Genomic DNA, 13,514 nt, shown 5'->3' with positions numbered 1-13,514 from the left:
GAGTTCAAGACCAGCCTGGGCAACATAGCAAGACCCTGTCTCTACAAAAAAATTTTAAAATTAGGCAGGCATGGGGGCATGTGCCTGTGGTCCCAGCTACTCGGGAGGCTGAGGCAGGAGAATCACTTGAAGCTGGAAGGCAGAGGTTGAAATGAGCTGAGATGGCGCTGTTGCACTCCAGTCTGGGTGACAGAGCAAGACTCTGTCTCAAAAAACAAACAAACAAAGATGCTACTTACCAGTAATACTTATTGATCTGATCAACATGGGATAAAAACATTTTATTTAAGAGTCAGGCCATCAAAGAAAATAAATGATTCTGGTTCCCAGTCCCAAGTGAGCCACAGAATCATGAAGTCATTTAAGCTCAAAATCTGCTTAGTTAACTTGTGAAATGATTTTAGAACCGGAAAGCTTGCTATCCTACCCCAAGGCAGGATTTTAAAAAGTCCATAATAGCTATTACATGACTGAGGGCAAGACTTCATCTGTGCATCCCCAGTAGCTAGCACAGAGCCTGACACATAGTACATGCTTATAAAAGTTGAATTGATTTATCTGCATGCAAATTGCTAACAGGGAAAAATGCCCAGCTACAGAGTGATGTTGCTTGTGAAGTCCAGCAAGCAGGAAAGGCAAACTCATATCCAGAATACATGTTGATTAAATGCAAAATGAATTGCAACCCCTTCCACGGGGTAGAATGAGGCCAACTTTGTCTATTTGCCACTGAGTTGTCTCCTTGAGGATTGTGCTATATCAAGTCCTCAGCACTGGTCTCTGCTGAGTGGACATTTGGCAACAGTGTAGCTACATCAGGCCTGGTGAGTTGGGGTCCATGCCGCTGAGCTCATGCATAACCTCTATCCCTGCCACCATGGATAATCCCTCATTCATTTCTTGTTCCAGTCTTGGGAGAAGTAAGGGATGGTGGCCAAAGTCAACCGGTCAACTAGACAAATTGTAGTGCCTCCTCCATGTGGATGTTCTCTGTGGGGCATGAACATGTGATACATAGATCTTTACATTTCATGTCTATGTCTACAGATCCATACTTATGCCCCTTCCCCAGACTTTTTTTTTTTCTATCCTGATCTTCAAGTTTTTCTTCTTTAAGCCCCTGACCAACAATCAAGTCATTTGCCAGAGCCCATGAATCTGTATTTACCCAAGTGAAGCACTGGGTGTGCTGCCCAAAGCTCTGCCCAGCGGGAGGATTTCCCCTCAACACTGTCTCTCAGGGCTACCCATGGTGCAGGTGCAGCCCATTTTTGGCTTGCACCACCAACTAAGCTACTCATCTGTAAATTAAGTTTAGCCTTTTTCTTCCTCCGTCAGTTGATCACAAGCGACCCTCCCCTACAATGGCCAGTAGTGAACAAAGGAAGGGATATGGGTGCAACAGTGGTAGATTTCCTGGGGCTCTGGGCCACCTGATCATGCAGTTTACTCATGCCCTTGGCTTTGCACATGTCTGATCCTACAAACACCACTTCCACTTTAGGATGTGTTGCTGCCTCTAATGACTTCACGAGTCAGAGAAAATATAGTTCATTACGGCCAGTTCTGGCCACATTGTCTCTAAATGGCTCATGGTCAACTAATTTTTGAAAGATACGTCGTTCTCTGCTGCAAATGGCATAACTACGTTTCTGAACCCTAGTGAGCTACATTGTGTTTCGTAGATTGAAGCTGACCATAGACCCACACAGCGTCTTTTCCCACCATATCTACCTCTGTACCATAAGGTCTGCCTGGTCATGGGGTACAAGTGGCAGGGGTGCTTTCAAGAGAACTCTTCCCTACTCTGGCCCAACTTAAAGCTGGCAACTTTTGTGTCCTCTAGAATATGAGTTGAAGCAGAATTCTCAAATGTGGCTACTTTAGAACCCAAAGAAGCCAATCAGGCATTGCCTTTTCTTCTTTGTGGCCGGGTGTGGTGGCTCACACCTGTAATCCCAGCACTTTGGGAAGCCGAGGAGGGTGGATCACCTGAGGTCAGGAGTTCAAGACCAGCCTGGCCAACATGGTGAAACCCTGTCTCTACTAAAAATACAAAAATTAGCCAGGCGTGGTGGCATGTGCCTGTAGTTTCAGCTACTTGGGAGGCTGAGGCAGAGGAATCACTTGAACCCAGAGGCGGAGGTTGCAGTGAGCTGAGATTGTGACACTGCACTCCAGCCTGAGCAACAGAGCAAGATTCTGTCTCAAAAAAAAAAAAAAAAGAAAGAAAGAAAGAAAAGAAAAAAAGAAAGAAGATGTGTAATGCAATAATTTTTTCATTACTTTGGAGAGGATGTTCTGGCACGCACGGACCACTGAATCTCTGAAGCTTCACTGATTTTGTAGCCTCCTGAGTCACTGGAAAATTTATGTCCCACCTCTGGGGTGCATGTGTCTTACCAAGGCTTCCAATGGACTTCTCACTCCTTGCTCATCTGATTAGATCAAATGATCATTAAAAAAGTGGATTAACGCCATGTTATTTGGGCTGTCCAGACAATCTATTTTTCTTTGGACTAAAATATGGCAAAGGATGGGAGAATTAACATGGTTTTGGAGCAAGTCCATTAATTCATATAATTATCTGTTCCAAGTAAATGCAAACTGTTTTTAGTTCTTTTTGATAGGGATGAAAAAGAATGCATTTGCAAGATAAAGAACCAGATGCCATGCATCTGAGCCTGTGTTAATATTTGCCAGCAGATATTCTACATCTGGCAGAAGCAGCTGCAATTGGAGCTGCTGCTTGGCTGAGCTTCCAAGAACCACCCTCGCATAAACGCAGCATCTTCCAAATTCCTTGCCAGGATATAAAGTCCATATAATGGGAAAATGCTCTTTTTTTTTTTTTTTTTGAAGGAGTCTTGCTCTGTCACCCAGGCTGGAGCTCTCTGGTGTGATCTCGGCTCAATGCAACCTCTGCCTCCCGAGTTCAAGTGATTCTCCTGTCTCAGCCTCCTGAGTATCTGGGATTACAGGCACACGCCACCATGCCTGGCTAATTTTTTGTATTTTTAGTAGAGACAGGGTTTCATCATGTTGCCCAGGCTGGTCTCGAATTCCTGAACTCAGGTGATCCACTCTCCTCGGCCTCCCAAAGTGCCAGGATTACAGGCATGAGCCACCACACCCGGCCAGGAAAATGCTCTTATATCCATAATTTCTCCCTTAACCTTACTTTATGTTCCATACCTTCCCACCCCACTTTTGCCTCCCATCCAGGGCATTCAGAATCCAGGTCCTCATGTTCTCTTCTGGGTCCTGGGGGTACATATTGGCTCTATCCAGCATCTCCTTTGAGAGGAAGACAGGCACCACCTCTCCTGCTGGCCATTATGCTAATAACCAAGTAGAGGTCACAATTTATGCAGCTGGGTTATGTCATAACCTAAATCTAGTTATTAGCATAATGGCCAGCAGAAGAGGGGAGGCTTATCTTAAGCAGGGATATATGTTGTCTTGGAAGGCAAATGAGTCCACATAATCTTCAGGCAAGAGGGAAAAGTACTAATCTTTCCCCGGCAAAAACAGGCCAGGTCTTTCAAGGGGTTCAAGATTTTCAAGTGCATTGACCCAGATGTATCCATCCCAAATTTTAGGTTCCAATACTTCCCAACCAGCGCCCTGACCTTGGCATAGCAGACATGCCTAGACTGACAGATCAACCTTCTTTGGTGTTCTATCACTCCTGTAACTGTGCTTTGGCCCTAATCCTTAGCTTTTTCTGCCCTATAGATAATGGATATGAGTCTCAGCCAAGGAGGCCCTCAGGATTTCATGTCCTACCTCTAGGGCGTATGTGTCTTACCAAGGCTTCCAAAAGACGTCTTACTCCTTGCTCACCTGATCAAATCAACATAATGTCATTGATTAGATCAATATGATGTCATCAATTAAAGAATTGATGATCAGGGCTGGGTGCGGTGGCTCACACCTGTAATCCTAGCACTTTGGGAAGCCGAGGCAGGTGGATCACATGAGGCCAGGAGTTTGAGACCAGCCTGGCCAACATGGTGAAACCTCGTCTCTACTAAAAATACAAAAATTAGATGGGCGTGGTGGTACATGTCTGTAATCTCACCTACTTGGGAGGCTGAGGCAGGAGAATCACTTGAGCCCAGGAGGAGGAGGTTGCAGTGAGCCGATATCATGTCACTGCACTGCAGCCTGGGTGACTGAGTGAGACTCTGTCTCAAAAAAAAAAAAAAAAGAATTGATGATTAATTATTTTCAGCCTTTCATTTACTTTCTGGTAAGCATCAATAACTCCCGGTAATAGCTATGCGACTCTGTAGTCCTTATAATTACTTTTTCTTTAATTCTCAAGCCACCAGTGACTTCCTTCCACCATTTACCACCTAGTTCACCAGTACATCCACAGCTGGGCGATCAGTGCTTCAGTTCTGGGCAAGGGATCTGGGCATCCTAACTCTGCATCCACCACCGTCTTCACCATCATTGTCATTATCTTCATTTGTTGAATTTTGTCATGTACAGTCATTGGGCTAAGGGTGGAAACTAATCTCTATGGAGCACATACACATGTTAAGTATTGAGATATGATTATTTCACTTTCTTGTTTAATCTTTCTGGAAAAGAAAAAGACACCTGAAACTCAGAGAGTTGAGGTAATTTGCTCAAGATCACTCAGTTGGTGAGATTTGAGCCTATGACTTTATGCCACTGAACCCCATTATGACATAATGCTTTCCATTCTAGAATTTATTTTTATTTTTATTATTTATTTATTTTATTTATTATTATTATTTCTTGAGATTTAGTCTTGCTCTGTTGCCCAGGCTGGAGTGCAGTGGCGTGATCTCGGCTCACTGCAACCTCTGCCTCCTGGGTTCAAGCAATTCTCCTGCCTCAGCCTCCCAAGTAGCTGGGATTATAGGTGCCCGCCACCACGCCCGGCTAATTTTTGTATTTTTAGTAGAGACAGGGTTTCACCATGTTGGCCAGGCTGGTCCCGAACTACTGACCTCAGGTGATCCGCCCTCCTCGGCCTCCCAAAGTGCTGGGATTACAGGCATGAGCCACCGCACCTGGCCTCTGTTCTAGAATTTTTAAAGTTGGCTTAAAATAGAACCATCACCATCATAAGGAAAATAGTTCCTGAAACATTCCCCTAGCAGCTCCAGGGTTAGTGGTCTACATTCACAAAACCTCTATTCTTTATGCCGAAGGGACCCCCAACTTCTTATTAAAACAGAATATGTGCCTAAGATTCCCCCAAAGTACAAATAACCCAGCTCCCAACCACTTTTCTCACAGGTACACCACTGGAAATGAAGGCCAAGTGGCCCAGACTGTAGCCGGGCAGGCTGTTTCCAGATCCTTGCCTGCCAGAAGGAATGAGCTGTGGCCTTTTTCCCAGCTCCCGCCATCCATTGCCAGAAAGCCCAGCTTCTCCTGCTCTGTGACTCAGCCTTGCAGGTGTTTGCTTCCCACTCCCACACCACCACCCGGGATGAAGAATGATGCACTCACATCAGGAGGCATTAAGGGCTTAGTAATCCCTTAGACACAGGAAAGTAGAAAAAGGGGGGAAAAATATCTAATGTGTTGGGTGAGGGAGTCTGGAAGCTGGCTGGGGAAGGACTGCAGGCTTTCCTAGAAGTAGCCAGCTGTCAAATTCCTTTTTTCAAGAGCCAGAGGCATTTCTTGTTTTCAGCATCTGTGGTGCTCAGGATCTGCCTGGACCTGAAGGAAACTGGGCATTAGTCCTGTTCTCTACTAGGAAATCCACTTCGAGCACCTTTAGAGGTTGGAGGTTGGAGGAGGATGCAACAGTGACGTCTCACAAGAGTCTGCTGCTCTGAAGCCCTGGGAATGTATCAGCTTTGGCTCCAGCCTTAATGCAAGCTGAGTCAGACACGTCTCAGCTCCTTGATTCTGGGAGTTTACTTCTTGCTAGTGAACTGCTTTCTATCTGTAAAAATGAAGACAGGTTATTGTCCAGCCTGGGCAGCATAGCAAGGTCTCATCTCTTAAAAAAATGGAGACAATTATTTTGGCTTCACAACAATATTAATTCTTTTTTTTTTTTTTTTTTTTTGAGACAGAGTCTTGCTCTGTCATCCAGGCTGGATTGCAATGGCACAATCTCGGCTCACTGCAACCTCCACTGCCTGGGTTCAAGCGATTCTCCTGCTGCAGCCTCCCAAGTAGCTGGGATTACAGGTGTGTGCCACCACGTCCAGCTAATTTTTGTATTTTTAGTAGAGATGGGGTTTTGCCATGTTGGCCAGGCTGGTCTCAAACTCCTGACCTCAGGTGATCCGCCTGCCTCGGCCTCCCAAGGATTACAGACGCGAGACACCGCTCCCGGCAACAATATTCATTCATTCTTAATCCCCAAATATTTATCATATCTAACATGTGATAGGTGTACTAGTATGTTGTAGGGATACAACAGAAAAGTAAAAACTAGGCCGGACCCAGTGGCTCATGCCTATAATACCAGCACTTTGGGAGGCCAAGGCGGGTGGATCACTGAGTTCAGGAGTTCGAGGCCAGCCTGGCCAACATGGTGAAACCCCCATCTCTACTAAAAAAATATAAAAATTAGCTGGGCATGGTGGCAGGCACCTGTAATCCTGACTACTCGGGAGGCAGAGGCAGGAGAATTGCTTGAACCTGGAGGGTAGAGGTTGCAGTGAGCCGAGATCGCACATTGCACTCCAGGCTGGGTGACAAGAGCGAAACTCCGTCTAAAAAAAAAAAAAAAAAAACCCAACAGCATCTCTTACATCAAGCAGGGAGCCTACAGCTGAGTGGGGCAGCAGATAATGACCAAAGGAACTCAACTGTGCCACATGTGATGAAGAGGGGCCCGTGGTGCTGGGAGAGAATTTCTTAGGGAACCTGACTTAGTTGATGTGGAGGAAGGTCAAGGAAGTTTTCCTAAAATGATATTTGAGGTCATATGGTGTTAACCAGGCAAAGCAAGGCAATGGCATGAGGTGGGAAGAGGGGGTAGGGCAGTGTTTGAGGCAATGGTAATAGCTTTGGAAAGAGGGGATATGGTTTGTTTAAGAAAGTGCTAGAAGCCAATGTGCTGGCATGTGCCTGTAGTCTCAACTACTCAGGAGGCCAAGGTGGGATGATTGCCTGAACCCAGGAGTTTAAAGCCAGCCTAGACAACGTAGGCCCCATCTCTTAAAGCAAAAAAAAAAAAAAAAAAAAGAGAGAGAGTGAAGAGAAGAAAGTACTGGAAGCCACTGTGGCTGGGACCTGCAGGAGGAAAGCCATGTGGAATGGGGCTGAAGTCTCAGGGGCCCTACAGTGTGATTTTTATTGTAAAGTCAATGCAAACCACGGAAACCACCTAAACAGAGAAGAATGGATTCAATTTGCAGTTTGAAAAACTTGTTCGGGTAGGACTGCAGAGAATAGACTGGAGGTGGGGCTATTGTCATTGTTTAGTGGAGAAAAGTTGGAAGTTTGGCTTAAGAAGATCAATGGCATAGAATGAAATAACTCTAAGTTTATGGCTTAAGCAACTGGAGTTCATGTTGAAGAGAGCTGAAGACATGGGTGTTGCTGAGATGCCTGGGGAGAAAATATCTAGTAAGAAAAGAGGGGAGCTACGTTGGAGCCTAGAGCAATTCTAATCATCAAAGATGGTAGAGAAGAGGCTGAGCCTGCCAATGAGACACAAGTGAATTAATGAGATGGGGTGAAACCAGAGACTGTGTGATGGAAGCAAGGTGTATGCCTCAAAGGAGGGACTGTCACTCAAATCTTGCTGAGGACTGAAAAAGAGGGAAATGCTTTTTTCTTTTCCCCAGACAGGGTCTTGCTCTGTTGCTCAGGCTGGACTGCAGTGGCATGATCACAGCTCACTGCAACCTCAACTTCCCAGGCTCCAGTGATCCTCCTGACTCAGCCTCCCACGTAACTGGGACCACAGTTGCACACCAGCACGCCCGGCCAACTTTTGTGTTTTTGGTAGAGATGGGGTTTTACCATGTTTCCCAGGCTGGTCTCGAATCCCTGAGCGCAAGTGATCCACCCACCTCGGCCTCCCAAAGTGTTAGGATTACAGCTGTAAGCCACTATGCCTGGCCGCCCTTTTTTAACACATGCAGGTCATTTAATTCCTGAGAAGGAGTGAATGTGGTTGGGTGATATTTGCAGATTGAATGGAATACGGCGGCATGGCTTCTTAAATTTCAATCATTTCTATATTATGCTAAGGGCATCTGCAGTAGCCTTGTAATACTATTAATTAATAGTTTTTCCTGGCTGGGCGCAGTGGCTCACGCCTGTAATCCCAGCACTTTGGGAGGCCGAGGTGGGTGGATCACGAGGTCAGGAGATCGAGACCACCCTGGCTAACCGGTGAAACTCCGTCTCTACTAAATATATATATAAAAAAATTAGCCGGGTGTGGTGGTGGGTGCCTGTAGTCCCAGCTACTTGGGAGGCTGAGGCAGGAGAATGGCGTGAACCCGGGAGGTGTAGCTTGTGGTGAGCCGAGATGGCGCCACTGCACTCCAGCCTGGGTGACAGAGTGAGACTCCGTCTCAAAAAAACAAAAAGTTTTGCCTTAAATTACTTAATTTTTTTTTTTTAACACGGCACATTTATTTTGAAAGGAAACTTTTTATCTCTGATGGACCCCACCCCAATATCATTCACCATTAGTGGTAAAATAAATGCTTTTTTTTTTTTTTGGGATGGAGTCTCACTCTGCGGCCAGGCTGGAGTGCAGTGGCGCCATCTCGGCTCACTGCAATCTCCACCTCCTGGGTTCACGCCATTCTCCTGCCTCAGCCTCCCGAGTAGCTGGAACTACAGGCACCCACCACCATGCCCGGCTAATTTTTTGTATTTTTAGTAGAGACGGGGTTTCACCGTGTTAGCCAGGATGGTCTCCATCTCCTGACCTCGTGATCCGCCTGCCTCGGCCTCCCAAAGTGCTGGGATTACAGGCGTGAGCCACCGCACCTGGCCAAATAAATACTATTTTTAAATAAAAGCACTGCTGGTTACTTTAGATATCATATTGTTATTCCAGTTGACAAAGACCCCCATAACCTGGCCTCTGTCTAACTCTCTTCTGTTCCTGTGTACCCTTTCTAAAATAACAAGGAGGTTCTCAACCTGCAGACTATGATATGGGGAATGAAAGATAACTTAGGAATGGAGAAAAAGGGGAAGGCAGGAGAGGTTGTGGAAAATGTTTTTTTTTTTTACGTTTATTTTTGTAGAGACAGCATCTTGCTATGTTGCCCAGGCTGGTCTTGAACTCCTAGGCTCAAGCGATTCTCTTGACTTGGCCTCCCATAGTGCTGGGATTACAGGTGTGAGCCACTGCACCTGGGTAGAAAAGGGTTTTTCTTCAGTCATTGACATCATCAGCATGTCCTGTTTGGCCTTGTCTGGTTTTCTGGGAGCCTCCAAGATTCTCTCTATGACAAGGAAAGGATTAGATGTAAAGAGGAGAGATTCAGAGATATATGTCCTATCTACTCAGTCTGGGCCATCCCTATATAAATCTCCCTGCTCATCACACATAGCTGTTGTCCCCGAAACAGGAAATTGAGGGACAGAGAAATCTAAGGAAAAAACAAAACTCCTAAATATGACTCCTCACACCTAGGGTCAACTGCAAATCCCAGGCAGGACTCTTCACGGTCTGATCTCAATCCCTCCAACACTGTGTCTCATCCTGCACAACAAACCCTCCATCCCAGCTCCTCCTTGCCCCATCAGCACCCACTCCAATTTCCTCCTCCAAACCTTGAATTTTTATCCTTGCATCTTAGATGCTCTTGGTGTTTCCTTTCAATCTTGCACGGATCTTATTCTAGGCAATATCTTTTATCCTAAAATATCTCCTGTAGTTATGGCATTGCCAGGTGCATTTATATTTAACTTTGAATGTGCTCATGGGCTCAGTAAATATGAATGGATCTGGCTTACTCTCAACCAACAATTAGTGAGAATTGTGCGATATGCAAAGATGTGCTTGATACAGCCTCTTCCCTCATTGGGAAGGTATGAATGGATCATTTCTTCTCTGTTTATGTTCTCAATTGTGCATCAACTGGGTTATTTGTTTCCAAGCTTCAGAAGCTCTGTTTAAGCCAAGAACACAGCTACACAGCTGGGAATGTTCCTCTCCTGGGTGGAGAGTATTACAGAATGATTCAAATCATGGAATAGCATGTACTTAAAACCATCCAAGGGTGGCCAGGCCACCTTTAAATCTCTCTCTTTAAAGTCTTAGCTTTGGTATATGGATTTTTGGTGTTTTGGTGAATAAAATTACTAACACAATCTACTTTGGATGTATATTTAGACAGAGTGCTCTGCTCTGCCTGCCAGGCTGGAGTGCAGTGGTGCGATCTTGATTTACTGCAACCTGCACTTCCCTGGTTCAAGCAATTCTCCTGTCTCAGCCTCCCAAGTAGCTGGGACTACAGGCACGTGCCACCACGCCTGGCTAATTTTTGTATTTTTAGTAGAGACAGGGTTTCAGCATATTGGCCAGGCTGGTCTCAAACTCCTAACCTCAGGTGATCCACCCATCTGGGCCTCCCAAAGTGCTGAGATTATAGGCATGAGCCACCGTGCCCAGCCTGGACTGATATATTAGACTAAAAATTTGAATTATAGACCTGGCACGGTGGCTCACGCCTGTAATCCCAGCTCTTTGGGAGGCCAAGGCGGGCAGATAATGAGGTCAGGAGATGGAGACCATCCTGGCTAACACGGTGAAACCCCATCTCTACTAAAAATACAAAAAATTAGCCGGGTGTGGTGGCAGGCGCCTGTAGTCCCAGCTACTTGGGAGGCTGAGGCAGGAGAATTGCTTGAACCCAGGAGGCGGAGGTTGCAGTGAGCCGAGATCGCAGCACTGCACTCCAGCCTGGGTGACAGAGTGAGACTTTGTCTCATAAAACAAACAAACAAAAACACTTAAAAAATAAAAATTTGAATTATCTTCAAATGTGATGGGGCCATGCGCTTACCAAAAATAAAATAAAATAAAATAAAATAAAATAATAAAATAAAATAAATAAAATAAAATAAAATAAAATAAAATAATAAAATAAATAAAATAAAATAAAATAATAAAATAAAATAAATAAAATAAAATAAATAAAATAAAATAAAATAAAATAAAATAATAAAATAAAATAAAATAAAATAAAATAATAAAATAAAATAAATAAAAGAAAATAAACTACTACTGAGGTACACGAAGACCAAACTGCCGCTTGGACATACGCACAATGGGTAGAATGTGCCCCCGCCCTCCGCCCGGCTATTGACTCTTTGTTGCCCTCTGCTGTTCCTCATGTTGGCCACATCGAGTTACTGCAAATAGAGCCAACTCTGCAAATTGACCAAGTGACAAATGATCACATTGAACAAATTTCCTGACTGTGGTTTTAACAGCATTGACATGAATGTTCCATTCTCAGTTACTGAAGATGAAATTCTAAACGTTAAAGTTAATGCTTTAAAAAATTTCTCCCCAAATTGGTAAAAATTCGAAGCAAAAATTCTGTTATGAAATAAAACACTTCCATTACATTTCCCAGCCTAAAATTTGGTATTCTATGTGATAGAATTAATTCTAGATAGTTCTTATTTCTTTTAAAATATTTGAAATATTATTTCTATTTTTTCCAGAACACAAACTTTTTTTTTTTTGTCGCCCATGCTGGAGTGCAGTGGCCTAGTCTCGACTCACTGCAACCTCTGCTTCCTGGGTTCAAGTGATTCTCCTGTGTCAGCCTCCCGAGTAGCTGAGATTACAGGCATGTGCCACCATGCCTGGCTAATTTTTTTTTTTTTTTTTTTTTTGTATTTTTAGTAGAAACAAGGTTTCACTATGTTGGCGAGCCTGGTCTCGAACTCCGGACCGCAGGTGATCTGCCTGACTAGGCCTCCCAAAGGGCTGGGATTACAGGCATGAGCCACTGCACCTGGCCTGAACTTACAAAATATATTAAAAATTCAGCAAGAAATACTCAAAATTGACAAGAGTTTAAAAAGCCATTTTTGATAAGTTGATACATTTGAATAAGATGATTTTCCCGTGTAGCCTCATTTTGGGTTATGATTTGATGTATTTAAGCATTTCCTTTATGTGCAATAAGTCTCATGGCTGCTCACTTAATACAGACACTTCATGTGAGTATAGTAGTTTATGGCTTAAAAATCTTTCTCCTTTTTTTTTGAGTGCAGTGGTATAATCTTGGCTCACTGCAACCTCCACTTCCAGGGTTCAAGTGATCCTCCCACCTCAGCCTCCTGATGAGCTGGGATAACAGGCGTGTGCCACCACACCTGGCTAATTGTTTTGTGTTTTCAGTGGAGACAAGGTTTCACCATGTTGGTTAGGCTGGTCTTGAACTCCTGACTTCAAGTGATCTGCCCCCTTCAGCCTCCCAAACTGTTGGGATTACAGGCATGAGCCACTGCGCCCGGTCTCTTAAAAATGTTTTTGACACATTGTGTCAGTTGATCTGCACAGAATTTCTGAGAGGTGGTGTTTTTGTCTTTCAACCAGTTAGGCAGGTACCTCCGAGAAGATGAGCAATTTCCACAAAGGAACCCAATTTAGAATATTAGAAACACCAAAAATTTATATAATTCAGCTGTAATGCAATGTGTATTGGCTAGCATCTGCGATTTAACACTATTATTTTATCAAGCCCAGGCGTTTCCATACAAGTAGTACTTGGAACTCTCCCATGGGTCCTCCTCTTGCAATCACAGCATTTGACACTTTTGATTGGATGCTTTTTCATGGTAGCGAATATTTGTTGAGCAACTCTTCCGTATCAGTCACAGTGCTAAGCGTTCCTGTGTATCCTCCACACTGAAGTCTCAACAGTAACCTGCTCACTAATGGATCTCAAATCTGTATCTCCAGCCCAGGGCTCCCTCATTTCCATTTGGTTGCCTAACACCTGCCAGAAGGTGGAAAAAGAGTCATAGCAAGTACTGCAATCATCTGCCCACTATTAGAATATCTAAATATGAGGCCGGGCGCAGTGGCTCACGCCTGTAAACCCACCACTTTGGGAGGCTGAGGCGGGTGGATCCAAGGTCAAGAGATCAGATCATCCTGGCTAACACGGTGAAACCCCGTCTCTACTAAAAATACAAAAAATTAGCCGGGCATGGTGGCGGGAGCCTGTAGTCCCAGCTAGTACAGGCAGGAGAATGGCGTGAACCCGGGAGGCGGAGGTTGCAGTGAGCCGAGATCGTGACACTGCACTCCAGTCTGGGCGACAGAGCGAGACTCTTAAAAAAAAAAAAAAAAAAAAAAAGAATATCTAAATACTTGTCTTTCCACCTTCTACTGAGTCTGCAAGATCCAAGAGAATCAGAGGCAACACATTTTTCACTTGACTCTCCCTACAGTCAATTTAACTTTTAACACATAGTGGTTTCTCAATGTTTATTGACTTCAAGGTACATTGTATCTAGTATGTTTAAATCAAGCCAGGAAGGAAGAAATAAAGTTGGTAATTTCG

Source organism: Pan paniscus, chromosome 1, assembly GCF_029289425.2.
Source record: "Pan paniscus chromosome 1, NHGRI_mPanPan1-v2.0_pri, whole genome shotgun sequence".
NCBI lineage: Eukaryota > Metazoa > Chordata > Mammalia > Primates > Hominidae > Pan > Pan paniscus.
Note: the sequence above shows the minus strand (reverse complement) of the source record.